The sequence below is a fragment of the Epinephelus fuscoguttatus genome, linkage group LG13 (assembly GCF_011397635.1).
Source record: "Epinephelus fuscoguttatus linkage group LG13, E.fuscoguttatus.final_Chr_v1".
NCBI classification, from domain to species: domain Eukaryota; kingdom Metazoa; phylum Chordata; class Actinopteri; order Perciformes; family Serranidae; genus Epinephelus; species Epinephelus fuscoguttatus.
Window position 1 is genome coordinate 779,598 of NC_064764.1, and position 27,354 is coordinate 806,951.

At 46.4% G+C, this 27,354-nt stretch overlaps 1 pseudogene; it reads left to right on the forward strand.

Annotated features, from left to right (window-relative positions):
- The first annotated feature begins 1,065 nt into the window (after positions 1-1,065).
- On the forward strand, positions 1,066-24,447 carry LOC125900255 (uncharacterized protein K02A2.6-like; annotated as a pseudogene).
- Positions 24,448-27,354: the final 2,907 nt, after the last annotated feature.

Genomic DNA, 27,354 nt, shown 5'->3' on the forward strand with positions numbered 1-27,354 from the left:
AAGACTGATCCCAAAATCTTATAGAATAGACTCCAAATTAACACCATTTTACCCTTAACATGTCACTGCAAAATGTTAGAACTTTGCTTTTGACCTTGAAAAACATATGTTCCACTAAATCCATGATGGTATATTTTTAATTTATGATAAAGGATGGGAATTGGGACCAATAAAAACTGTTAAACATTACAGTTGCAATTTCTCCTGGTTCAGGCTGTTTTGGAGCTGGATTGACTTGACTGTTATTTTCTATGATCTGTTTCAAGCAATCAGAAAGAAGGATTCTTCATACCATGGTTGTCTTACATTTACTTGTAGTATAATTGTTACATATATCAAAACCAAATTGCTTTCTTCAAAGTGAACATAAATCAGAGGGACTTAATCCATGATGTGCTTTAAAGCCAGGCAACTCAGCATGAGGGTGCTGAGTGACATCACTCAAACTTGTCTCTGGTTGGTGCAAAAATGGACATGTTACAATTGTTCTCCTCCAGGTACTGCCCAAAATAACAAAGTAGTGTGTGTGTGTGTGTGTGTGTGTGTGTGTGTGTGTGTGTGTGTGTTTGAGAGAAAGAGAAAGCAAGAGAGAAAAAGAATAGGCTATGGTATTTTAGTATATTTAATGTATCAATCTTAATGTGTTAATGTTCACATTCTGCTGTTACACTGTGTACTGTCCACATATTTAAACTGTATCTGGGTACTTTGGTAACATTGTCCTCCAAACTTTCATGCCTTTTGAACTGAACATTGTATTGAGTATGAGAGCGTGCCTGTGACTGCGCGCAGAGCCAGGAGGTCTGTTTGTGGTGGGGAGGCGGGACGCGTGAAGACCGGCTGTATGAGATGCAGTGGATAGCGAAGTAACAGAGCCGAGGGAGTTAATGAAAACGAAAGAGTTTGTATCGGTGTTTTTGACAGATAGACAGACACGCAGGCGGGATGTTGTCGGATCGCTGATTTCAATGTCACCATCCTTTGGTCCGTAAAGCAGCGGTGGGAGTAGGACCGGAGCAGGAACTGCACAGCGACTCATCGACGTTGTGGAGAGGGGAGGGGACCATGGGCTCCGCTTCATCCTCCTACCGGGTCATTTACCTTGACGTCGACGGCAGGATTCAGAAGGTAGCCTACATATAGCTCACTGTATAGCATTAAGTGTATTAGTAAGAAGGGAGGGGTTACTATAAAGAAGATAAGAAAAGTCACAGTATCAAGCTTTAAAACGTAACCTTTTCAAAATGCCCATTTTCAGAATAAAAGTTACCATAAAGACATTTTTAAAAGCTATGTAAAATGGTAAATAATTGTTCAAATAATGTGTTATTAATACAGTATTTCAACTGGTTCATGTATGTATTTTCTGTAGGCTATTTAGTAATTCTTTATGTCATTAAGATTATGATTTGATAATTAATTGTTAATTAATTTAATATTGCCCATTGCGGAGTTCTGCAATACGTTTCTAGAGACAACAGAGGAGTTGAAAAACAACAACAAAAAAACATGTAGGCTATCCGTACTTGTATACAGCAGTACTTAGGAACTATCCATAGTGCAAAAAGGGGGAGGCATGTCAGATATATATATTTTTTTATTTTATAATTGATTTTTAAAAATCACAAAAATTACACCATTTATCATAGCCAGAAACTGTAAGACCAGTCATTGGACACTTCACTCTACATCATTCATGTTACATCTCATTTAAACTTTTGAAAAAAATAAACTGTTTGCATGAACTAACCAGCATGCACCACAAAAGTGAAAAAAAATTCAACTTAACTTTGAAACATCGGAGGGTAATTCTTAAAAATGTAATACCTCATTTATGGTGGAGGGATGGTTATGAATTTTCTTCCAGTCTCTCAGGGAAGCTCAAGAAAAAAAAAAAAAAAAACACCCCCCTCCTCTGATTAATAAAGACCAGTCCCTTAAAATGATATTACACAAGTGCAGTAGCTTAGGTAAAATGACTTTAAAATATTGTGATGTGGGTAAAACATTGAAAATCATACTGTAAATATCTACAGTAATATCTGTACAGATTTTTTTTTTCAAAAAAAAAAAAGGAGAATAATGCCACCATAAATCTAATATTGAGGACCACCACCATTGAATGTTACTGTGATGTGTTAGGGGATTATTAAATGTCATTTAACATCATAAAATTGCTATAAATTCAGTGTGCACAGTGGATGCCCTGCAAGGCCATATATATGGATTATATAAAAGTATATATAAAAATTGGATGTAGTGAGTTATTTTGTTAGCAGTGGTTTGACCTTTTCTGGACTAATAGGTGATCGAGTGACCATCCCAGGGAGCACTAGGTCTGCTGCATTGTGTGCTGTGGATAATTTACAGTACTCGTACTCGTCGTCAGAGAGAGATGCAGTACAGACGATAATGACAGTAGCTTACAACAACATTAATGAAAGTAATAATATTATAATTATAATTCTGGCTATTGTGGTACAATATGTTGAATTAATATCTGGTGAGCTGACTAATGACTAATGATAACAGAATCAGCAGGAGGCATTTGACACCACAGCAGCAACATAACCTTACACGTCACACTGTCCAGGCACCGCTGTGATAGAAGTGAACCTGCGAGACAGTGGAGCGCAAAGGCTCTGGAGAAGAAGCCGAGTTACTGACATGCAGTACGGCCGAGTTAGTGACATGCAGTAAGAGGACACGTGTGAGAGAGAGAGAGAGAGAGACAGACAGACAGACAGACAGACAGAGAGAGAATAGTAGAAGTATTTCCATTTTCTTCTGCTTCCCCAGTAGAGCAAACACACACTAAATAATAAGCAGTAAAATTACCTGTATTTTTCTCCTACTTTTCCATTATTGAGGTTTGAAAGCCATTGTTGCAAAGAAAATAAAATAAATGCTATGTTAGTGTTGATATGGATGTGTGGGTTAGGGTTAGGGGTTAGGCAAAAGAGTTTGACCTGGAGATCTTGTATTTACATGTTTTTGCTATCAGGCATTTATTTAGGAAATTGTAGGAATGAGACACATGAGCTGGTCAATTTGGTCAATGTTATCCTGTCAGATGTGTGTGACCACACACAGACACACACACACACACACACAAGCCTGTGTCTGTCAGAGTGAATGCTTTACACAGTCAGAATCCTACTTACAACCAAACATCCCCTGGACTAATCCAGAGCCTTTGCAACACATATCACATACACATATGCTCACTCACAAATTGGCTTTCAACATGATTACACAAAGAATAGAATCAAAGTTCCTGCTTTATCTCCTTTGTCTTTGTCTTGACTGACCACATGGTCAGGGAAAACCCTACCCTGTCTGAAGCCATCTTTGATTCAGCCATCTTGTAGTTTTCTGTTGCCAGCCATTTTGTTTGTAGGCCAGATGGCAGCATTGGTTATCAAATCAAATCAAATCAAACTTTATTTGTACAGCACTTTTAATACAATAAAAATGCAGCACAAAGTGCTTCACAGAATAAAAACATACAACAAAAATACTACATACATATTGAAAACCCGCCCCTCCCAACCCCACATATAAACACACACACACAGTCATTATAGTCAACATAATAACATGGCTCATCCACACTGAGAGGCGTCACAGCCTACAGCCACAGGGAGCGCCGCCACAGAGACCACCTTGACCCAGACAGACCGGGGTAGACTCCACCCATGGTGCAGAGCCTCCCAGTCCTCTGGACCTGAGGGATCTCTCAGTGTGGAGGCCCCCCATGAGGAAACACTGGAGCTAAAAACTAAAAGACTAAAAGGCAATATGATAAGATAAAACAAGTATGAGATAAAATAATGATAAAATGCATAAAAATGTAAGGATTTAGAAAAAATTAAAGATTTAAAGATTAAAATAATATTAATAATAAATAAATAAATAAATAAATAAATGAAGATTTAGAAATTTAATAATAATAAAATGCATAAAGATTTAAAAATAAATAATTTAAAAGCATCAGAAATTAAAATAACATATAACAGAAGAATTAAAAGAGTAAAAGAAATCAGTTTCGCCCATGGGGTCCGGCCGGGCCCAGCCCGAACCGGCTACATGGGCTCGTCCCTCTGCAGGCCCACCACCCGCAGAGGGATCCAGAAGGGTTCGGTGCAATGTGGATTGGGCAGCAGACCAAGGCGGGAGCCTTGGCGGTCCAATCCTCGGTTACAGAAGTTGGCTCTTGGGACATGGAATGTCACCTCTCTGACGGGGAAGGAGCCGGAGCTTGTGGAAGAGGTTGAGCGTTACCGGCTAGATATAGTCGGCCTCACCTCGACACATAGCTCCGACTCTGGAACCCTAGTCCTTGAGAGGGGTTGGACTCTCTCCTTCGCTGGAGTTGCTCCGGGTGAGAGGCGGAGGGCCAGGGTGGGCTTTCTGATAGCCCCCAGACTCTCTGCCTGTACGTTGGGGTTTACCCCGGTGGACGAAAGGGTTGCTTCCCTGCGCCTTCGGGTCGGGGAACGGGTCCTGACTGTTGTCTGTGCTTATGCACCGAACAACAGTTCAGAGTACCCACCCTTTTGGAGTCCCTGGGGCGGTGCTGGACAGTGCCCCAACCGGGGACTCCATTGTTCTGCTGGGGACTTCAACGCTCACGTGGGCAATGACAGGGACCTGGAGGGTCGTGATTGGGAGGAACGGCCTGCCCGATCTGAACCCGAGTGGTGTTCAGTTATTGGAGTTCTGTGCGGGTCGCAGTTTGGCCATAACTAACACCATGTTCAAACATAAGGATGTCCATCGGTGCACGTGGCACCAGGACAGCCTAGGTCGCAGGTCAATGATCGACTTTGTAGTCATATCATTTGACCTGCAGCCATATGTTCTGGACACTCGGGTGAAGAGAGGAGCAGAGCTGTCAAATGATCACCACCTGGTGGTGAGTTGGATCAGATGGTGGGGGAAGACGCAGCACGGACCTGGCAGGCCCAAACGAACAGTGAGGGTCTGCTGGGAACGCTTGGCGGAAGAACCTGTCCAGATGATCTTCAACTCCCACCTCCGGAGAGCCGACCGCGTCCGAGGCAGAGGGGACATTGAGTCCGAATGAGCCTTGTTCCGCTCTGCCATTGTCGGCGGCGGTTGCGAGCTGTGGCCGCAAGGCCGCTGGGAGCCAGTCGCGGCGGTAATCCCGAACCGCTGGTGGACACCAGAGGTGAGGAGCCATCAGGCTGAAGAAGGAGACCTACAGGGCATGGTTGGTCTGTGGGTCTCCAGAAGCTGCAGCTGGAGTACCAGCGGCCAAGTGGATTGAGGCAAAAACTCGGGCGTGGGAGGAGTTCGGTGAGGCCATGGAGGAAGACTATCGATCGGCTCCAAAGAGGTTCTGGCAAACCGTCCGGCGCCTCAGGGGGGGAAGGCGGCAACTTCCTCACACTGTTTACAGTGGGGGCGGGGAGCTGCTGACGTCAACTGGGAACACTGTCGGGCGGTGGAAGGAATACTTTGAGGAGCTCCTCAATCCCACCAACACGTATTCCAGTGAGGAAACAGAGACAAGGGTCTCGGGGGCGGGTCGTCCAATTTCTGGGGCAGAAGTTGCTGAGGTAGTGAAACAACTCCGAAGCAGCGGAGCCCCGGGGGTGGATGAGATTCGTCCTGGATATCTCAAGGCTCTGGATGTTGTAGGGCTGTCCTGGCTGACACGCCTCTGCAACATTGCGTGGACATCGGGGGCAGTGCCTCTGGAGTGGCAGACCGGCGTGGTGGTCCCCATTTTCAAGAAAGGGGACCAGAGGGTGTGTTCCAACTACAGGGGGATCACACTCCTCAGCCTACCCGGTAAGGTCTACTCCAGGGTGCTGGAGAAGAGGGTCCGGTCGATAGTTGAACCTCGGATTGAGGAGGAGCAATGTGGTTTTCGTCCCGGACGCGGAACCGTGGACCAGTTCTTTACCCTCGCCGGGGTGCTGGAGGGGGCATGGGAGTTTGCCCAACCAGTCCACATGTGTTTTGTGGATTTGGAGAAGGCTTACGACCGTGTCCCCAGGGGCATCCTGTGGGGGGTGCTCCGGGAGTATGGGGTTGGTGGCCCCTTGCTAAGGGCCATCCAGTCCCTGTACCGAAGGAGCATGAGTCTGGTTCGCGTGGCTGGCAGTAAGTCGGACAGGTTCCCGGTGAGGGTTGGACTCCGTCAGGGCTGCCCTTTGTCACCGGTTCTGTTCATAACTTTTATGGACAGAATTTCTAGACGCAGCCGAGTGGTGGAGGGTGTCAGGTTCGGTGACGGGAGGATCTCGTCCCTGCTTTTTGCGGATGACGTGGTCCTCCTAGCTCCATCAAACAGTGACCTCCAGCTCTCGCTGGGGCGGTTCGCAGCCAAGTGTGAAGCGGCTGGGATGAGAATCAGCACCTCCAAGTCTGAGGCCATGGTCCTCAGCCGGAAAAGGATGGATTGCCCACTCCAGGTCAGGGGGGAGGTCCTTCCTCAGGTGGAGGAGTTTAAGTATCTCGGGGTCTTGTTCACGAGTGAGGGTAGGATGGAGCGGGAAATTGACAGGCGGATTGGGGCGGTGTCAGCAGTGATGCAGGCGCTTAACCGGTCCGTTGTGGTGAAGAGGGAGCTTAGCCAGAAAGTGAAGCTCTCGATTTACCGGTCGATCTACGTTCCAACCCTCACCTATGGTCACGAGCTCTGGGTAGTGACCGAAAGAATGAGATCGCGAATACAAGCGGCCAAAATGAGTTTCCTCTGCAGGGTGGCTGGGCTCAGCCTTAGGAATAGGGTGAGGAACTCAGACATCCGGGAGGGACTCGAAGTAGAGCCGCTGCTCCTCCACATCGAGAGGAGCCAGTTGAGGTGGTTCGGGCATCTGGTAAGGATGCCTTCCGGACGCCTCCCTTGGGAGGTGTTTCAGGCATGTCCAACCGGGAGGAGACCTTGGGGCCGCCCCAGAACACGCTGGAGGGATTACATCACCCGGCTGGCCTGGGAACGCCTCGGGGTTCCCGCGGAGGAGCTGACGGAAGTGGCGGGGGAGAGGACTGTCTGGGCTTCTTTGCTGAGGCTGCTGCCCCCGCGACCCGGACCCGGATAAGCGGAGGACGACGAGTATGAGTACGAGTACGAAGAAATCAGTTAAAAGCCAAATTAAAAAGGTGAGTCTTGAGCCTCCTTTTAAAAACATCAACAGTCTCTGCAGTCCTGATGCTCTCCGGCAGGCTATTCCATAAGTGAGGGCCATGTTGATGGATGACGACGTGCTGACGTATTGCGGTTAGCGAGTTTTGTCATTTCTGGTGTTTCTGTGACAGCGTCTCTGTACTGCTCTGGTGGATTCTACTATCCTGCTTTCTCACTTCAGTTGCTTTAACAATGCTTTAACGTCTACTTCAAATCTTAACCCACACTGGTTCTGTTGAAGCACTTATAGCTCTCCTCCTTTCCACAACTTTCTCGCTAATGTCTTAGCTGTTGTTTGCACGTTACTAGCCTTGGTAGCTACATTAGCTTTACAGTTAGTGATGGCTTCTCCTTCTACTCTTTCTTGCTCAGTGTGCCAAATGTTCAGTTATGCCTCTGCCTCCTTTAGCGACAGTGGTAATTGTAATAAGTGTAGCTTATTTGCTGCGTTGGAGGCGAGGCTTAGTGAATTAGAAGCGCGGCTCTGCACCATGGAAAACCATTCAGTAGCTGCGGTAGTTAGCCAGCCACCTGTAGCCGGTGCGGAGCCACATAGCATAGCCTTAGCCTCTGCTAACTGTTCTCCGGTAACTCCCGTTCAGCCGGGAGGTTGGGTTACGGTTCGCCAGAAGCACAGCTCCAAGCCGAAGCCCACGGCTCACCACCAGCCTGTTCACGTTTCCAACCGCTTTTCCCCACTCAGCGACACACTCACTGAGGATAAAACTCTGTTTATTGGCAGCTCTATTCTGAGAAACGTGAAGTTAGCAACACCAGCGGCCATAGTCATTGCGACATTGAATCAAATTTAAAACTGCTGGTTAAAGCTAAACGTAGATTCAGTAAGATTGTTATTCACGTTGGCGGCAATGACACCCAGTTATGCCAATCGGAGGTCACTAAAATTAATATTGCCTCGGTGTGTGAATATGCAAAAACGATGTCGGACTCCGTAGTTTTCTCTGGACCCCTCCCAAATCTGACCAGTGATGACATGTTTAGCCACATGTCATCATTTAATCGCTGGCTGTCCAGGTGGTGTCCAGCAAACGATGTGGGTTTCGTTAATAATTGGCAAACTTTCTGGGGAAAACCTGGTCTTATTAGGAGAGACGGCATTCATCCCACTTTGGATGGAGCTGCTCTCATTTCTAGGATCCTGGCAAACTTTATTAGTAATTCAAATCCCTGACCCAACCCAGAGTTGAGATCAGAACTCAGAGTCACAGTCCTATACGCCTCTCTGAGCTTCTAGTTCAGTTACCCAGCCATAGTTTTCATAGTTTTATACAAACGGTGTCTGTCCCCCGACCACCTAAATTATTTAAATCTAAAATTAAACAAAGAGGAGTTGTGCATAACAACCTCATAAAAATTAAAACCTCTTCTGTGACAGAAAGACAAAACAGGAGAATTAAATGCGGACTGTTAAATATCAGGTCTCTATCATCTAAAGCAGCAATGAAATGTCATCCCATCAGCTTGTTTAGCATATGCATTGAAAGTTAATCATTTCTTCTTTCATTGTAGGCTGCTGTTTTATAATCGACCATTACAGACTGGCTGCAGTGTGAGTGTTTACGGCATCCTGGATGGTTCTGTTAATCCATGGTCTCTGGTTGCCGAGTGATTTAACTGTAGTTTTGGGTACAGTTGCTTCTGTTGTTTTACAAATAAATCCACCACATACTCAGTGAATTCATTGATGACATTGACGGAGGTGTCCTAGAACGTGATCTATCCTCTGATTGGCTCCATCTCTCACATCACTGGGGGATGTGTTGAAATATGTTTACATATCTCAACCTCAACAAGACAGCCGCATGGTCGCTCCTCTTGTACACAGGAAGTGCTGCTCTGTAACCACCCCTGAATGGCATATGGCAGTGATCCAGGGTGTTTACTCTCCTTGTGGCACAGGGCGAGCAGAACAGGACAACACCTCACATTCATATTGTCAAACCAGTCCTTATTTACCATCAAGCACACACCTCCTCCCTTTCTCTCACCAGAGTATTGAGCTCTGTCAGATCTCTGTGCTTATGTTGTACCTGTCAAGCAAGTTCTCAAGTTACAACTGCTATATAACTTATTGTGTTTAACATTAGCTAGGTATGTCAACCAGTGGTAAACCCTAGGTAATCTTTGCTGTTGTTTTACTAAAGCTAGCTGCTAATGCTACCTAGATAGTTTGCTAGTGTAGTAATAAGAGGTAGGCTACAATAACAAGAGATACAGCAATTATTTGCCTAATACAACACACATTATAGGCAGACTCAGCATGAGATTCAATTCTTAATGTACTGGAAATGGTCCCATTTGTTTCTTTGGCTTAAAAAATATGTAATTAGCCTAACTTAGAAACTCATCATTAGGGACCCAGCTAAAAACATATATGTATATATACAGTACAGGCCAAAAGTTTGGACACACCTTCTCATTCAATGCGTTTTCTTTATTTTCATGACTATTTACATTGTAGATTCTCACTGAAGGCATCAAAACTATGAATGAACACATGTGGAGTTATGTACTTAACAAAAAAAGGTAAAATAACTGAAAACATGTTTTATATTCTAGTTTCTTCAAAATAGCCACCCTTTGCTCTGATTACTGCTTTGCACACTCTTGGCATTCTCTTGATGAGCTTCAAGAGGTAGTCACCTGAAATGGTTTCCACTTCACAGGTGTGCCTTATCAGGGTTAATTAGTGGAATTTCTTGCTTTATCAATGGGGTTGGGACCATCAGTTGTGTTGTGCAGAAGTCAGGTTAATACACAGCCGACAGCCCTATTGGACAACTGTTAAAATTCATATTATGGCAAGAACCAATCAGCTAACTAAAGAAAAACGAGTGGCCATCATTACTTTAAGAAATGAAGGTCAGTCAGTCCGGAAAATTGCAAAAACTTTAAATGTGTCCCCAAGTGGAGTCGCAAAAACCATCAAGCGCTACAACGAAACTGGCACACGTGAGGACCGACCCAGGAAAGGAAGACCAAGAGTCACCTCTGCTTCTGAGGATAAGTTCATCCGAGTCACCAGCCTCAGAAATCGCAAGTTAACAGCAGCTCAGATCAGAGACCAGATGAATGCCACACAGAGTTCTAGCAGCAGACCCATCTCTAGAACAACTGTTAAGAGGAGACTGCGCGAATCAGGCCTTCATGGTCAAATAGCTGCTGGGAAACCACTGCTAAGGAGAGGCAACAAGCAGAAGAGATTTGTTTGGGCCAAGAAACACAAGGAATGGACATTAGACCAGTGGAAATCTGTGCTTTGGTCTGATGAGTCCAAATTTGAGATCTTTGGTTCCAACCGCCGTGTCTTTGTGAGACGCAGAAAAGGTGAGCGGATGGATTCCACATGCCTGGTTCCCACTGTGAAGCATGGAGGAGGAGGTGTGATGGTGTGGGGGTGTTTTGCTGGTGACACTGTTGGGGATTTATTCAAAATTGAAGGCACACTGAACCAGCATGGCTACCACAGCATCCTGCAGCGACATGCCATCCCATCCGGTTTGCGTTTAGTTGGACGATCATTTATTTTTCAACAGGACAATGACCCCAAACACACCTCCAGGCTGTGTAAGGGCTATTTGACCAAGAAAGAGAGTGATGGAGTGCTGCGGCAGATGACCTGGCCTCCACAGTCACCGGACCTGAACCCAATCGAGATGGTTTGGGGTGAGCTGGACCGCAGAGTGAAGGCAAAGGGGCCAACAAGTGCTAAACACCTCTGGGAACTCCTTCAAGACTGTTGGAAAACCATTTCAGGTGACTACCTCTTGAAGCTCATGGAGAGAATGCCAAGAGTGTGCAAAGCAGTAATCAGAGCAAAGGGTGGCTATTTTGAAGAAACTAGAATATAAAACATGTTTTCAGTTATTTCACCTTTTTTTGTTAAGTACATAACTCCACGTGTGTTCATTCATAGTTTTGATGCCTTCAGTGAGAATCTACAATGTAAATAGTCATGAAAATAAAGAAAACGCATTGAATGAGAAGGTGTGTCCAAACTTTTGGCCTGTACTGTATATATATATATATATATATATATATACACACACAGTATTTATATACTGTATAAACATACTGTATAAACACCACATACACAATACAAAACACAGCATAGCATATTATGTATAGCATAATATGTAGATCTGAGGTTTGCTCAAACTGTCAGCTCCTTTAAATCAGGGCTAAAACACTATTGTTTACTGAGGGTGTACTCTTAGATTAAATACTTACCTGCTGTATTCTACTGCCGATACTGTTTAACTACACACTGCTGATTTATGCCTTTTATTATTCTACTTCTTTTCTTATCCTGACGGTTCAATGTGTTGACTCGTACTCGTACTCGTACTCGTACTCATCGTCCTCCGCTTATCCGGGTCCGGGTCGCGGGGGCAGCAGCCTCAGCAAGGAAGCCCAGACAGTCCTCTCCCCAGCCACTTCCATCAGCTCTTCCGCGGGAACCCCAAGGCGTTCCCAGGCCAGCCGGGTGATGTAGTCCCTCCAGCGTGTCCTGGGGCGGCCCCGGGGTCTCCTCCCGGTTGGACATGCCTGAAACACCTCCCAAGGGAGGCGTCCAGAAGGCATCCTTACCAGATGCCCGAACCACCTCAACTGGCTCCTCTCGATGTGGAGGAGCAGCGGCTCTACTCCGAGTCCCTCCCGAATGTCTGAGCTCCTCACCCTATCCCTAAGGCTGAGCCCAGCTACCCTGCGGAGGAAACTCATTTCGGCCGCTTGTATTCGCGATCTCATTCTTTCGGTCACTACCCAGAGCTCGTGACCATAGATGAGGGCTGGAACGTAGATCGACCAGTAAATCGAGAGCTTCGCTTTCTGGCTAAGCTCCCTTTTCACCACAACGGACCGGTTAAGCGCCTGCATCACTGCTGACGCTGCCCCAATCCGCCTGTCAATCTCCCGCTCCATCCTACCCTCACTCGTGAACAAGATCCCGAGATACTTAAACTCCTCCACCTGAGGAAGGACCTCCCCCCTGACCTGGAGTGGGCAATCCACCCTTTTCCGGCTGAGGACCATGGCCTCGGACTTAGAGGTGCTGATTCTCATCCCAGCCGCTTCACACTTGGCTGCGAACCGCCCCAGTGAGAGCTGGAGGTCACTGTTTGATGGAACTAGGAGGACCACGTCATCCGCAAAAAGCAGGGACGAGATTCTCCCATCACTGAACCTGACACCCTCCACCACTTGGCTGCGCCTAGAAATTCTGTCCATGAAGGTTATGAACAGAACCGGTGACAAAGGGCAGCCCTGGCGGAGTCCAACCCTCACCGGGAACCTGTCCGACTTACTGCCAGCCACGCGAACCAGACTCATGCTCCTTCGGTACAGGGACTGGATGGCCCTTAGCAAGGGGCCACCCACCCCATACTCCCGGAGCACCCCCCACAGGATGCCCCTGGGGACACGGTCGTAAGCCTTCTCCAAATCCACAAAACACATATGGACTGGTTGGGCGAACTCCCATGCCCCCTCCAGCACCCTGGTGAGGGTAAAGAGCTGGTCCACGGTTCCGCGTCCGGGACGAAAACCACATTGCTCCTCCTCGATCCGAGGTTCAACTATCGACCGGACCCTCTTCTCCAGCACCCTGGAGTAGACCTTACCGGGTAGGCTGAGGAGTGTGATCCCCCTGTAGTTGGAACACACCCTCTGGTCCCCTTTCTTGAAAATGGGGACCACCACCCCGGTCTGCCACTCCAGAGGCACTGCCCCTGATGTCCACGCAATGCTGCAGAGGTGTGTCAGCCAAGACAGCCCTATAACATCCAGAGCCTTGAGATATCCAGGACGAAGCTCATCCACCCCCGGGGCTCCGCCACCTCGGAGTTGTTTCACCACCTCGGCGACTTCTGCCCCAGAAATTGGACGACCCGCACGTGAGACCCCCGTCTCTGTTTCCTCACTGGAATACGTGTTGGTGGGATTGAGGAGCTCCTCAAAGTATTCCTTCCACCACCCGATAATGTCCCCAGTTGACGTCAGCAGCTCCCCGCCCTCACTGTAAACAGTGTGAGCAAGTTGCTGCCTTCCCCCCCTGAGGCGCCGGACGGTTTGCCAGAACCTCTTTGGAGCCGATCGATAGTCTTCCTCCATTACCTCACCGAACTCCTCCCACGCCCGAGTTTTTGCCTCCACGACTGCCGCCGCGGCGCTCCGCTTGGCCCGCCGGTACCCGTCAGCTGCTTCCGGAGACCCACAGACCAACCATGCCCTATAGGCCTCCTTCTACAGCCGCGACTGGCACCAGCGGCCTTGCGGCCACAGCTCTCGACCACCGCCTCAACAATGGCAGAGCGGAACAAGGCCCATTCAGACTCAATGTCCCCCTCCGCCCTCGGGACGCGGTCGAAGCTCTCCCGGAGGTGGGAGTTGAAGATCATCTGGACAGGTTCTTCCGCCAAGCGTTCCCAGCAGACCCTCACTGTTCGTTTGGGCCTGCCAGGTCCGTGCTGCGTCTTCCCCCACCATCTGATCCAACTCACCACCAGGTGGTGATCATTTGACAGCTCTGCTCCTCTCTTCACCCGAGTGTCCAGAACATATGGCCGCAGGTCAAATGATACGACTACAAAGTCGATCATTGACCTGCGACCTAGGCTGTCCTGGTGCCACGTGCACCGATGGACATCCTTATGTTTGAACATGGTGTTAGTTATGGCCAAACTGCGACCCGCACAGAAGTCCAATAACTGAACACCACTCGGGTTCAGATCGGGCAGGCCGTTCCTCCCAATCACGCCCCTCCAGGTCCCGCTGTCATTGCCCACGTGAGCGTTGAAGTCCCCCAGCAGAACAATGGAGTCCCCGGTCGGGGCACTGTCCAGCACCCGTCCCAGGGACTCCAAAAAGGGTGGGTACTCTGAACTGTTCGGTGCATCAGCCCAGACACCAGGCAGGACCCGGGCCCTGACCCGAAGGCACAGGGAAGCAACCCTTTCGTCTACTGGGGTAAACCCCAACGTACAGGCAGAGAGTCTGGGGGCTATCAGAAAGCCCACCCCGGCCCTCTGCTTCTCACCCGGAGCAACTCCAGCGAAGGAGAGAGTCCAACCCCTCTCAAGGACTAGGGTTCCAGAGTCGGAACTATGTGTCAAGGTGAGGCCGACTATATCTAGCCGGTAGCGCTCAGCCTCTTCCACAAGCTCCGGCTCCTTCCCCGCCAGAGAGGTGACATTCCATGTCCCAAGAGCCAACTTCTGTAACCGAGGATCGGACCGCCCAATCCACATTGCACCGAACCCTTCTGGATCCCTCTACGGGTGGTGGGCCTGCAGGGGGACGAACCCATGTAGCCGGTTCGGGCTGGGCCCGGCCGGACCCCATGGGCGAAGGCCCGACCACCAGGCACTCGCCCACGGGCCCCAACCCAAGGCCTGGCTCCAGGGCGGGGCCCCGGTAACCCTCCGGGCCGGGTACACGTATCCTTGATCATAACCATCATGAAGGGTCTTTTGAACCGTTCTTCGTCTGACCCTTCGCCCAGAACCAATCTGCCATGGGAAACCCTACCAGGGGCAAAATGCCCCCGACAGCATAGCTCCTAGGGTCATTAGGGCACTCAAACTCCTCCACCACGATAAAGTGACGGTTCTCGGAGGAGAACTCAATGAGCCTGTTTTTATTTTATGTTACTGTATTTTATTATTATCACTATCATTCTCAATTTCTATTTCCCTTTTCAATCGACTGTTTTTATTGTTTTAAATTGTCTTGTTGCTTTTAATGTCTCTGTAAAGCACTTTGAATTACCTTGTGTTGAATTGTGCTATACAAATAAACTTGCCTTGCCTTGCCTTGCCTAGCACACCTTTGTGCACATATTCACTTTTCCACCAGCTGTGCTGCAAATAACCCGTGCTGCTCATCCTTCTGTATCTTTTTTCAAATTATCTTGACCACAGTCCCATTTTCATAGTTATAATACCAATACCAAAATTAATTTCAGTGTTTATGTAAATACTGAAAATGTTTTTTTACTACTTCTGAGCGATCGCAGCAGTCAGTGTAATAAGAATAAGAAGAACTTTACTAATCCCCGAAAAGAAAATTTCAAAGAAGTCTGTAAGATCATCTATTTAACAAAGAATTATTAAGTCTGATGGCTGTGGGTATAAAAGAGAGTGGGTGGGTGTGTGTGAGAAATAAACTCAATCAACAATAGAGCTTTTTCTTTATTAAAATATATTAAGAAATTTATTAATATGCTATACTATGTTTTGTATTGTGTATATTGTGTTAAAACAGTATATATATGTGTGTGTCTATAATCTATATCTATCTATATAGGCTATATATATATATATATATATATATATATATATATATATACAGTGGTGGAAAAAAGTTTTCAGACACCCTTAAAATTTTACACAATCTCAAATATTATCATGAAATATTTGTGGAAAAATCTTTTTTGTGTTTCAAAAGGTGTGGCTGCATTAGACAGATACAAACAAATACAAATGATATTTTTTTGTTTATTGTTTACAAGAAAAACTAACAAAACTAAATTCTTGACGGTTTCAATATGTCAGTTCTCAACATTGTCGGTATCAGAGTCAACAAATAACAGAGAATGTGTTCAGAACTGAACAAAAAATAAATAAACCATCACATCATCAAATTAATATTTAGTAGTCCTGCCACTGGCACGTAGTAGAGCTCTAATCCTGGCTGGCATGTTCCCCACGAGCCTTTCACACTGTTGAGGGGTAATCTTGTCCCATTCTTCTTGAATTACTGCTTTTAATTCTTCTAAATTCTTTGGTTGATGCTTTGAAACAGACCTTTTGATAATCCACCACAGATTTTCAATGGGGCTCATGTCCAGGGATTGAGCTGGCCACTCTAAGACCTGGATACTGTGCTCCTGCAGCCAAGTTCTACTGGCCTTGGATGTGTGGCAAGGAGCATTATCTTGTTGAAACATTCAGTTTTTACCTCGACAGAACAGTGCACGTGCAGAAGGGAGCATGTGGGTTTCGAGAATGGTACAATACTTGGTAGAGTTCAATGTGCCATCACAGACAGTGAGATGACCAACATCAGCAGCACTCGTGCATCCCCAAACCATGATACTGCCTCCACCATGCTTGACAGTAGGTACTGTACATGCTGGAGATAATGCTTCGCCTGGCCTTCTGCGTACCCTCACATTAGTAGGAGGAAGATAAAGCTGGAAACTGGACTCATCTGACCACAAAATCTTCTTCCAGTTCCTGGCTGTCCAGTTCTTGTGTGCCTGGGCCCAACGACGCCGGGCTAACTTCTGTCTCTCATTGATCAGGAGCTTCTTGATAGCCTTTTAGGACCTTAAGCCATGATCTAAAAGTCGGCCACGTACAGTGTGGGTGGAACACTGGACACCAGTTTGGTTTGACCAGTGCTGCTGAAGCTCCTGTGATGTCATTCGGCGGTTTTGCCTGCACATGCAGATCAGGATGCAGTCATTTCTTGCTGAAGAAACCCTTGGACGCCCAGATCTTGGTTTGTCTTCCAAGCTGTTGGTTCGTCTGTATTTCTGCAGAGTGTATCCAACTGCTGAAGGACTGCATCTGAACTTCCTGGCTATCTGGCGGCAGCTGTACCCTTCCTGGCTGAGAATCTTTATCTTCAGGCGTGTTTCCTGCGTTAGGTTCCTTGTTTTAGCCATTTTTGTGTCTGAAGAACTTTCAAATGTGCTGGCTTTATGTAGACACGAAGCTTGACAACAAAAATTGTGTCTTTTAATAAAAAGAACGACCTTCATCACTGGTACCAAAATGACCCAATACTCAAAATTTCTTATGTATTTTTATGGAACCAATCAATTTTAAGTTTTTAATGGCTTTTTTAGGATTTATTTAGTATTTTGGCTGTGACTGTACTAAAAGAAATTGCACTTGAAGACCTAAGAGTGATTCTTAATGCAATATTTCACAAATGCATGGGGTGTCCGAAAACTTTTTTCCACCACTGTATAAATATATATATATATACATATATATATATATATATATATATATATATATATATATTATACCCCATACTCCCGGAGCACCCCCCACAGGATGCCCCTGGGGACACGGTCGTAAGCCTTCTCCAAATCCACAAAACACATGTGGACTGGTTGGGCGAACTCCCATGCCCCCTCCAGCACCCTGGTGAGGGTAAAGAGCTGGTCCACGGTTCCGCGTCCGGGACGAAAACCACATTGCTCCTCCTCGATCCGAGGTTCAACTATCGACCGGACCCTCTTCTCCAGCACCCTGGAGTAGACCTTACCGGGTAGGCTGAGGAGTGTGATCCCCCTGTAGTTGGAACACACCCTATATATTTATATATATATATATATATATCCATCCAGGTGAATAAAATAACTGTGTTGTAACCTAAATAACATGCTGTTGCTATCTGCAGGAAGTATTAAAGCATGAAATCCCGCATTTTTAATGTACGAAAGCATCCTGTAACATAACTACATGTGTGCCGTTTGTAACAAACCAAACCACGTGAAAATCAGTTGAAAATTCAGCGAGTTATTCTATTTTACTTGTGCATACAGCTCCTTCCTCAACAGAAGTGAATGCACTGTGGAGGCGAAGCGAGACCCATCCAAGATGGCGGCCGGCAAGGACGCACTCAGGCAGTCGATGCGGCGTCTATGTATATATGTCTATGGTTTTTATCTGCTGGAGGGTCGCGCAGGGGAGCATAGCGCAACAAAAATAGGCCTAGAAGAGCATCCTAAAATAGAGAGTTGTCGCACCGCACCCGTTGCCGGTGCAGCCGCTGTAATTGAATAACGGGGGGGGGCGAGCTGCTACAGGACTCGCGCTGCAGACGTGTTGCGCCGCTCCCGTTGCCGGTGGACCCCTGCCGTAACTTTCAGTTCCGCCATCACTGACGTGTTTTGTGAAAGACAATTTGGAAATCAGTGTGAAGCTGCCAGTTCCAATATGCACACACTTTGAATTGTGCTCTACATAGTTATTATGGACTATATGTACCGAGTTTAACTCTGTGGAGACAGACCATTAATTTAGCAAAATGACAAAAATCGCCCAAAAAATCGCCAAAAATGAAACCAACCGTGATGGACTCAGCCGATGGGCAATTGGCGATATATTCGTCCAATCGCCCAAGCCTAAAGTGTATATAAGAAAAAGACAAAATAACATTCAAAAGCACAGAAACACATATGCACGGATAAAAGACGGATTGATGGCATGTCCATAGAAGGGCACATGAGCACAGAGTAAGCATATAACCGTAGACAAAGCACATGACAAGGCACATAGGCAAAAACAGCAAGATATAAGCACTATTAATAAAAACAATGACCTGACCACATAACCTAAAACATTAAGAACGTACTATACAAAAGAACAACATAAAACACAGCATAGACCAAGGCACACAGCCACAAACAAATACACAAAGGCACAAAGCAAAGCACATAAGCAAGGACAACAGCACACAAGCACAATTAGCAAGACAGTGACATAACCATAAAACCAAAGCACATTAAGGAAAACGTACTGTACAAAAACACATAAGCCCCAACATACAGTAATGAAATGAGGACTTAACCACTAATTCAGATCATGACAACATGTTTGATTGTCCAGTAACCACCGTTTTATAGATTTGGAGAATGACTGAAGAGATGTGATGTTCCTGAGGTCTGTAGGTACAGTGCTCCAGGTGTGTGCTGCTTGATTGGAAAAGACTGTCCAAAGCTGCTCTTTCTCTGTGGTATTTTACAATCCCCCCTTGAGGTAGATCTGGTAGAGGAGTTCTGATTTTGTTTGAGTGTTTCATTTATTTTCATGACTATTTACATTGTAGATTCTCACTGAAGGCATCAAAACTATGAATGAACACATGTGGAGTTATGTACTTAACAAAAAAAAGTGAAATAACTGAAAACATGTTTTATATTCTAGTTTCTTCAAAATAGCCACCCTTTGCTCTGATTACTGCTTTGCACACTCTTGGCATTCTCTTGATGAGCTTCAAGAGGTAGTCACCTGAAATGGTTTTCCAACAGTCTTGAAGGAGTTCCCAAAGGTGTTTAGCACTTGTTGGCCCCTTTGCCTTCACTCTGCGGTCCAGCTCACCCCAAACCATCTCGATTGGGTTCAGGTCCGGTGACTGTGGAGGCCAGGTCATCTGCCGCAGCACTCCATCACTCTCCTTCTTGGTCAAATAGCCCTTACACAGCCTGGAGGTGTGTTTGGGGTCATTGTCCTGTTGAAAAATAAATGATCGTCCAACTAAATGCAAACCGGATGGGATGGCATGTCGCTGCAGGATGCTGTGGTAGCCATGCTGGTTCAGTGTGCCTTCAATTTTGAATAAATCCCCAACAGTGTCACCAGCAAAACACCGCCACACCATCACACCTCCTCCTCCATGCTTCACAGTGGGAACCAGGTATGTGGAATCCATCCGTTCACCTTTTCTGCGTCTCACAAAGACACGGCGGTTGGAACCAAAGATCTCAAATTTGGACTCATCAGACCAAAGCACAGATTTCCACTGGTCTAATGTCCATTCCTTGTGTTTCTTGGCCCAAACAAATCTCTCCTGCTTGTTGCCTCTCCTTAGCAGTGGTTTCCTAGCAGCTATTTGACCATGAAGGCCTGATTCACGCAGTCTTCTCTTAACAGTTATTCTAGAGATGGGTCTGCTGCTAGAACTCTGTGTGGCATTCATCTGGTGTCTGATCTGAGCTGCTGTTAACTTGCGATTTCTGAGGCTGGTGACTCAGATGAACTTATCCTCAGAAGCAGAGGTGACTCTTGGTCTTCCTTTCCTGGGTCGGTCCTCATGTGTGCCAGTTTCGTTGTAGCGCTTGATGGTATTTGCGACTCCACTTGGGGACACATTTAAAGTTTTTGCAATTTTCCGGACTGACTGACCTTCATTTCTTAAAGTAATGATGGCCACTCGTTTTTCTTTAGTTAGCTGATTGGTTCTTGCCATAATATGAATTTTAACAGTTGTCCAATAGGGCTGTCGGCTGTGTATTAACCTGACTTCTGCACAACACAACTGATGGTCCCAACCCCATTGATAAAGCAAGAAATTCCACTAATTAACCCTGATAAGGCACACCTGTGAAGTGGAAACTGTTGTGATGTGAACATTATTAAGTTAATCTTATCAGAATAAGAGCACAAGTGCTATGCACCCACCAGGGGTTGATGTTCCTTATATTGCATTTATTTTGAAGGAGACTTCTGCTCTGATAGTCACGTACGCCCCTGGCGTTGTTGTATGCTTGACCTCTAGCCGACAGAGACGTTAACAGACTAGCTCCGGTTGTAATATTAAGTTTTGCCAGTGTTTATATAAAGTGCAACTACGGCCATGACGTTGTCGAGTGGTTCTTTTCCAGCTGAAGTTACCACATATTTTTGGCAACGAGGTGAAACTTTTTTTTGGACGTGTCGTCTCCGTTTTGTTGTTTTCTTAGCTATGCTAGGCTAAAGTGTGCTAGCTAGTTTCAGGCGGCTGTTACGAGCTACGCGCGGACGTGACAGTACCAGGAGGAGAGACGCGATCCGGAGCAGAGGTGCAGTGCGACCACGGCGGGCACAGTGTCGGCGGCTGCAGAGGAGCAGCTCGGGGAGCAGCTCGAGGAGGAGAGGCAAGCACCGGCGGCTGCAGAGGAGCTGCGCGGAGGCGGGGAGCCTCGCGCTCAGATGGCTACGTTCGGGACTATCGGTGAATTTGTGGAGGGAAACGAGGACTGGACAGAGTATGAGGAAAGGTTGGGACACTTTTTCAATGCTAATGGGATTACTGAGGAGGCTAAAAAGCGCTCTATTCTCCTGAGTGCGTGTGGAGCAAAGACTTATAAGCTGATAAGGAATCTGGCCACACCGCGGAAACCGGGGGACATCCCGTATGAGGAACTGGTCGCACTCGTGGCGAACCACCACAATCCAAAACTGTCTGTGATAGTCCAACGCTTCAAGTTTCACAGCCATTTCCAGAAGCAAGGTCAGTCTGTAGCCAACTTTGTAGCTGAGTTACGACAGCTGTCAGAGCATTGTGATTTCGGGACAGTGTTAGATGATATGCTCCGTGACAGACTTGTGTGCGGCATTAACAATGATGCTATACAGCGCCGCTTACTGGGGGAAACCCCACCGCTGACTTTTAAGAAAGCCCTAGAGATTTCACAGGGTATGGAGATGGCTGCTAACAATGCAAAGGACATTCAGAAAGGAAATGGAGGCACACAGACAGCAGCAGTGCACCAAGTCAAGAGTGAGACTGTTAAGAATGCCAAACGGGTGGAGTGTTTTCGGTGTGGGGGGACACACTATGCAAATGATTGCAAATTTAAAGGCGCTGTCTGCCATGTTTGTAGTAAAAAAGGACATTTAGCTAAAAAGTGCAGAAGTTCAAAGGGGAAGGGAAAGCCTGGGCAGGGAAAAAGTCATCAGCCTCAGGCAACCACACACCATCTGGAGGAAGAGGGTGTGTGTTCCTACAACATGTTTGGGGTGGAAACAGACGAAGAACCACCTGAACCCTATTATGCTACAGTCAATGTTAAAGGTCGGGACATCACGTTCGAGATTGACTCAGGAGCTACTGCATCTGTCATCAGTGAGGAGACGTACAGGAGCACATGGGGGCATAATCTGCCCCCCCTCAGACGTTCAAGGCTCAGACTCAGGACTTATACAGGGCAGCCCATCCCTCACTTAGGGGTGATCTATGTGGACATTTCAGCAGAGGGTAAAAAGGCGAAAGCCAGGCTGGTGATAGCTAAAGGCAGTGGGCCCAGTCTTTTGGGCCGTGACTGGCTTCGCAAGATTCGACTCAACTGGCATGAAATAAAGTATGTGCACGCAACAGAGGACATTCTGAAACAGTACAGTGACGTGTTCAGAGACGAACTGGGTACACTGAAGGACGTGACAGTAAAGCTGCACGTTGACCCTGAGGCCACGCCTCGGTTTTTCAAGCCCAGATCAGTGCCCTATGCCATGAAAGGCAAGGTTGAGGAAGAACTGGAGCGGTTGCAGAGGCTGGGTATCATCGAGCCTGTCCAGTTTTTGAGGTGGGCGGCGCCCATTGTGCCAGTTTTGAAAGAGGACAAAACTGCACGGATATGTGGGGACTACAAGCTCACGGTGAATCAGGTCTCGAAGCTGGAGGAGTATCCCTTGCCACGCATAGAGGATCTGTTTGCGACCCTGGCAGGAGGTAAGCTCTTCACAAAGCTTGACATGAGCCAGGCATACCAGCAGCTGCTGCTGGACGAGGACTCAAAAGAGTATGTCACCATCAACACACACAAGGGATTGTTCAAGTACAATCGCCTGGTGTTTGGAGTGGCGTCCAGTCCTGCCATTTTCCAGAGAACGATGGACACTCTGCTGCAGGGGATTCCGCATGTGGCAGTCTACCTAGATGACATTTTGGTCACAGGGGCCACAGAGGCAGAGCATTTGGCTAACTTGGAACAGGTGCTGAAGAGGTTCTCAGATGCAGGGTTGCGGCTAAAGCGCAGCAAATGTGTGTTCCTAGCACCAAGTGTGACCTACCTAGGCCATAAGATCACAGCAGAAGGACTCTGCCCAGTGGAAGACAAAGTGAGGGCTATTAAGGAGGCCCCGAGCCCCAAGTGTGTCACTGAACTGAGATCTTTTTTGGGCATGGTGAACTATTATGGCAAATTCCTGCCCGACCTCTCGAAGGTTTTGGCCCCACTGTACAAGCTGCTTCACAACGACACTAAGTGGCAGTGGTGCGAGGAGCAGGAGGGAGCTTTTAAGGAAGTAAAAGAGCTCCTCCACTCAGCGACGCTCCTAGTTCACTTTGACCCAGATAAGGACATAACCCTTTCATGTGACGCTTCCCCATATGGTATTGGGGCAGTGCTTTCACACGTGATGGAAGATGGGTCCGAGAAGCCAGTTGGTTTTGCTTCACGTACGCTGACAGCAGGAGAGAAGGGATACTCTCAGCTGGACAAAGAGGGCTTAGCCATTGTCTTTGCTGTCAAGCGTTTCCATCAGTATCTCTATGGCCGTTCATTCAAAATCTATACGGACCATAGGCCACTGATGAGCCTGTTCAGCGAGACCAAATGCATCCCGCCACTAGCCTCAGCCAGGATACAGCGCTGGGCGCTCACACTGTCAGCCTACCAGTACACCATAGAGTACAGAGCGGGTAAGGACAATGCAAACGCAGACGCACTGAGTCGGCTGCCATTACCAGACACACCCGCTGTGACACACGTACCTCCCGAGACTGTTTTTGCATTGGAGAGGCTGGCAGAGACACCTGTAAAAGCCTCCTGCATAAAGCAGTGGACAGAGAGGGACCCAGTCCTGTCCCAAGTCAAAACCTTCCTTTTGCAGGGTTGGCCCAGTGTGGTGGAAGGAGAGGAGTTGAGGCCTTATGCTAAACGCAAAACAGAACTGAGTCTGCAGGATGGCTGCATCTTTTAGGGTGCGAGGGTCATTGTGCCTCCCCCAGGTTGTGCACAGATCATGGACGAGTTACATGAGACTCATCCAGGTGTATCGCGGATAAAAAGTCTCGCAAGGTCATATGTCTGGTGGCCGAGACTGGATCAGGATCTGGAGAACAAGGTGAGAGCATGCACTCAGTGTCAGGCCAATCAGAACATGCCTCAACCAGCCCCCTTGCACCCTTGGGAGTGGCCAGACCGCCCCTGGTCTAGGCTACATTTAGACTTTGCTGGTCCATTCAAGGGGCAGATGTTTCTTATAATGGTGGATGCACACTCTAAGTGGATAGAGGCCCACCTCATGAGCAACATTACAGCCCCCACAACCATTGACAAACTCAGGCAAGTGTTTGCAGTACATGGTTTGCCTGACAGATTGGTCACTGATAATGGCCCGACATTTACCAGCGAGCTGTTCAGTGAGTTCATGCAACAGAATGGCATTCATCACATACGGACAGCTCCTTTCCACCCCGCCTCAAATGGGTTGGCTGAGCGGGCTGTTCAAACAGTGAAGCAGGGCCTGAAGCGGATGACAGGAGATTCGCTCAGCACTCAGCTTTCCCGTTTACTGTTTAAATACCGCCTCACGCCACAAACTACGACGGGCGCTCACAGCGGAGATGCTGATGGGGCGTAGGCCCAAGTCGAGCTGGACCTGCTGCGTCCTGACATGAAGGCAAAAGTGGAGGAAAAGCAGGAAAAGCAGAAAGACCGACATGATCGACATGCAGGAGAGACAGTTGAAACCGGATGACTGTGTCTATGTGAGGAACTTCAGCGGCAGTAACAACCAGCAGTGGCTGCCTGGAGTTATTCTCAGCGTAGTGGGCCAGTCTCCTATGTTGTTAAGCTGACTGATGGGAGGATTTTCCGAGACATCAGGATCATGTACGCTTGCGGCATGATACAGTTTTGGAGAGAGACAGTGTTGCTGAGTTTCCAGTGGTGAGACCGACAGCTGTGGAGGTGGGTCAACCAGAGAGAGAGACACAGACAGAGGTTTCTGAGCCATCCAGAGAGGAAGGACCCTCTCACACTGACACCCAGACCCCTCTCAGTGCTGCAACACCAGATCCGCCCAAAACACCTACACCAGCAGGGAATGCTGGGTCACCGAGTAGTCACGAAGGTCACAGCGCACTCGCAAACCTCCAGACAGACTAAATGTTTGATGGACCAATTTACGTTGGACTGAATGTTAAAGCTGTCATGTTTCCCATGTGTTTGTATTTACAGCTATTGAGAAAATACTTTATGTTTTGAGAGTACCCCAGCTAAAGACAAAAGTGTGACTGTTTGGTTTCCGCTAGTAATTCACATTTTGGGGAGAATGTTGGAATTTAAAGGGGGAGAAGTGTTGTGATGTGAACATTATTAAGTTAATCTTATCAGAATAAGAGCACAAGTGCTATGCACCCACCAGGGGTTGATGTTCCTTATATTGCATTTATTTTGAAGGAGACTTCTGCTCTGATAGTCACGTACGCCCCTGGCGTTGTTGTATGCTTGACCTCTAGCCGACAGAGACGTTAACAGACTAGCTCCGGTTGTAATATTAAGTTTTGCCAGTGTTTATATAAAGTGCAACTACGGCCATGACGTTGTCGAGTGGTTCTTTTCCAGCTGAAGTTACCACAGAAACCATTTCAGGTGACTACCTCTTGAAGCTCATGGAGAGAATGCCAAGAGTGTGCAAAGCAGTAATTTGAAGAAACTAGAATATAAAACATGTTTTCAGTTATTTCATCTTTTTTTGTTAAGTACATAACTCCACATGTGTTCATTCATAGTTTTGATGCCTTCAGTGAGAATCTACAATGTAAATAGTCATGAAAATAAAGAAAACGCATTGAATGAGAAGGCATGTCCAAACTTTTGGCCTGTACTGTATATATTGGGCTATATAATGAGTACTGAGGGATTTGAAAACAGCCTCTGATTACCTGTACCCTTCCAGGTGTTCCAGGTGTCTGCTCTTGGCAAAAGTTGGAAAACTTACTAAAACTTAGCTTCTATAAGGCAATAAATATTGCAGAGGGCGTGGCTCATCACATTAAGGTGTATAACACCTCAAGGGTTTCACCGATCACCATGCAACTTTGTAGGCATATGACCACACATAATCTGAGGGGACGCTAGAGAGCTAATTTCTTATCTAGGCCTAACCGCAATATCGATTTTTACTAAGCTTGGTAGATGCAGGATGCCTCAAGGTGACTGGAGATATTTCACTCTAATTGGCAACTGGGTGGCGCTATGTCAACAGAAAAATGCTTACAAATGGCGAAAATGCGACCAATCGCTGTGGCTCCCCCTGTGGCCCAATATATATATATATATATGTATATATGTATATATGTATATATGTATATATATATATATATATATATATATATATATATATATATATACATATATATATATATATATATATATATATATATATATATATATATATACATATATATACATATATATATGTATATATATACACATATTTTTTTTTTTTTTCTTCTTATAATTTTTGGTATGTCTAAGTCATAGTATGGTATGCTGTACATTATCACGGAAACTGTCAGTGTGTCATTCTGTCTGTCAGTCAGTCATTCTACCAGCGCGCCCCACTTTTAAGTCAATACAACATATAAACACTTTAACTATCTGCCTTTCAACATGCTACCTCAACTACTAATGTACAGTTTTAGCTCACTCACTATCCCACTATTGACAATGGTACTACTGTACTTTCAATAAAGCAATCGTACTATCAGATTCCCAAAAACTCTGTCTGAATACATTGCTCTTCTTAATGGGTTCAGTTGACTATTTAATCTGCAATTTCCTGTGACCTGTATCCCAAACACACACCATATGAAACTGTATATGGGCAACTGTGCACTCAGTGGGTATGGACTAGTTACAATAATAATAATAATAATAGTATTTTAGTAGCATATAAGTATATATTAATATGTGATAGTATACGTATGACTAATGTAGTATGACTAATTGATATTGATATTGATAGCAGTAGGACCATGGAAGCAGCCCAACTAAAACCCACAATCCTGTTGAGCACAAAGGATCCAGAGAAGAAGCTGAGTTTGTGACATACAGTAATAGGACTTGAATGTTAGCAAATGAAGAAGAAACAACTTTTCGGGTTTAAGAGCAAGAGAAAAAGAGAAAGGGCTCAGCGTATCATAGGAGGTACCCCCAGCAGACTAGGCCTTTATCAGCCTACCTAGAGGCTGGTCCTAAATAGTATAGGCTCGCTCAAAAGCTTTATTCAAAAAGGAAAGTCTTGAGTCTACTCTTAAATATGGAGACAGTGTCTGCCTCCCGGCCTGAAAAAGGAAGATGATTCCACAGAAGAGATGCCTAAAAGCTGAAGGCAATGGCTCACGTTCTAGTTTTGGAGACTTTAGGAACCACAAGTGACCCTGCACTCTCAGAGTGCAGTGTTCTGGTGGAATAGTACGGTGCTATAAACTCTCTAAGATACAGTGGTGGAAAAAAGTTTTCGGACACCCCATGCATTTGTGAAATATTGCATTAAGAATCACTCTTAGGTCTTCAAGTGCAATTTCTTTTAGTACAGTCACAGCCAAAATACTAAATAAATCCTAAAAAAGCCATTAAAAACTTAAAATTGATTGGT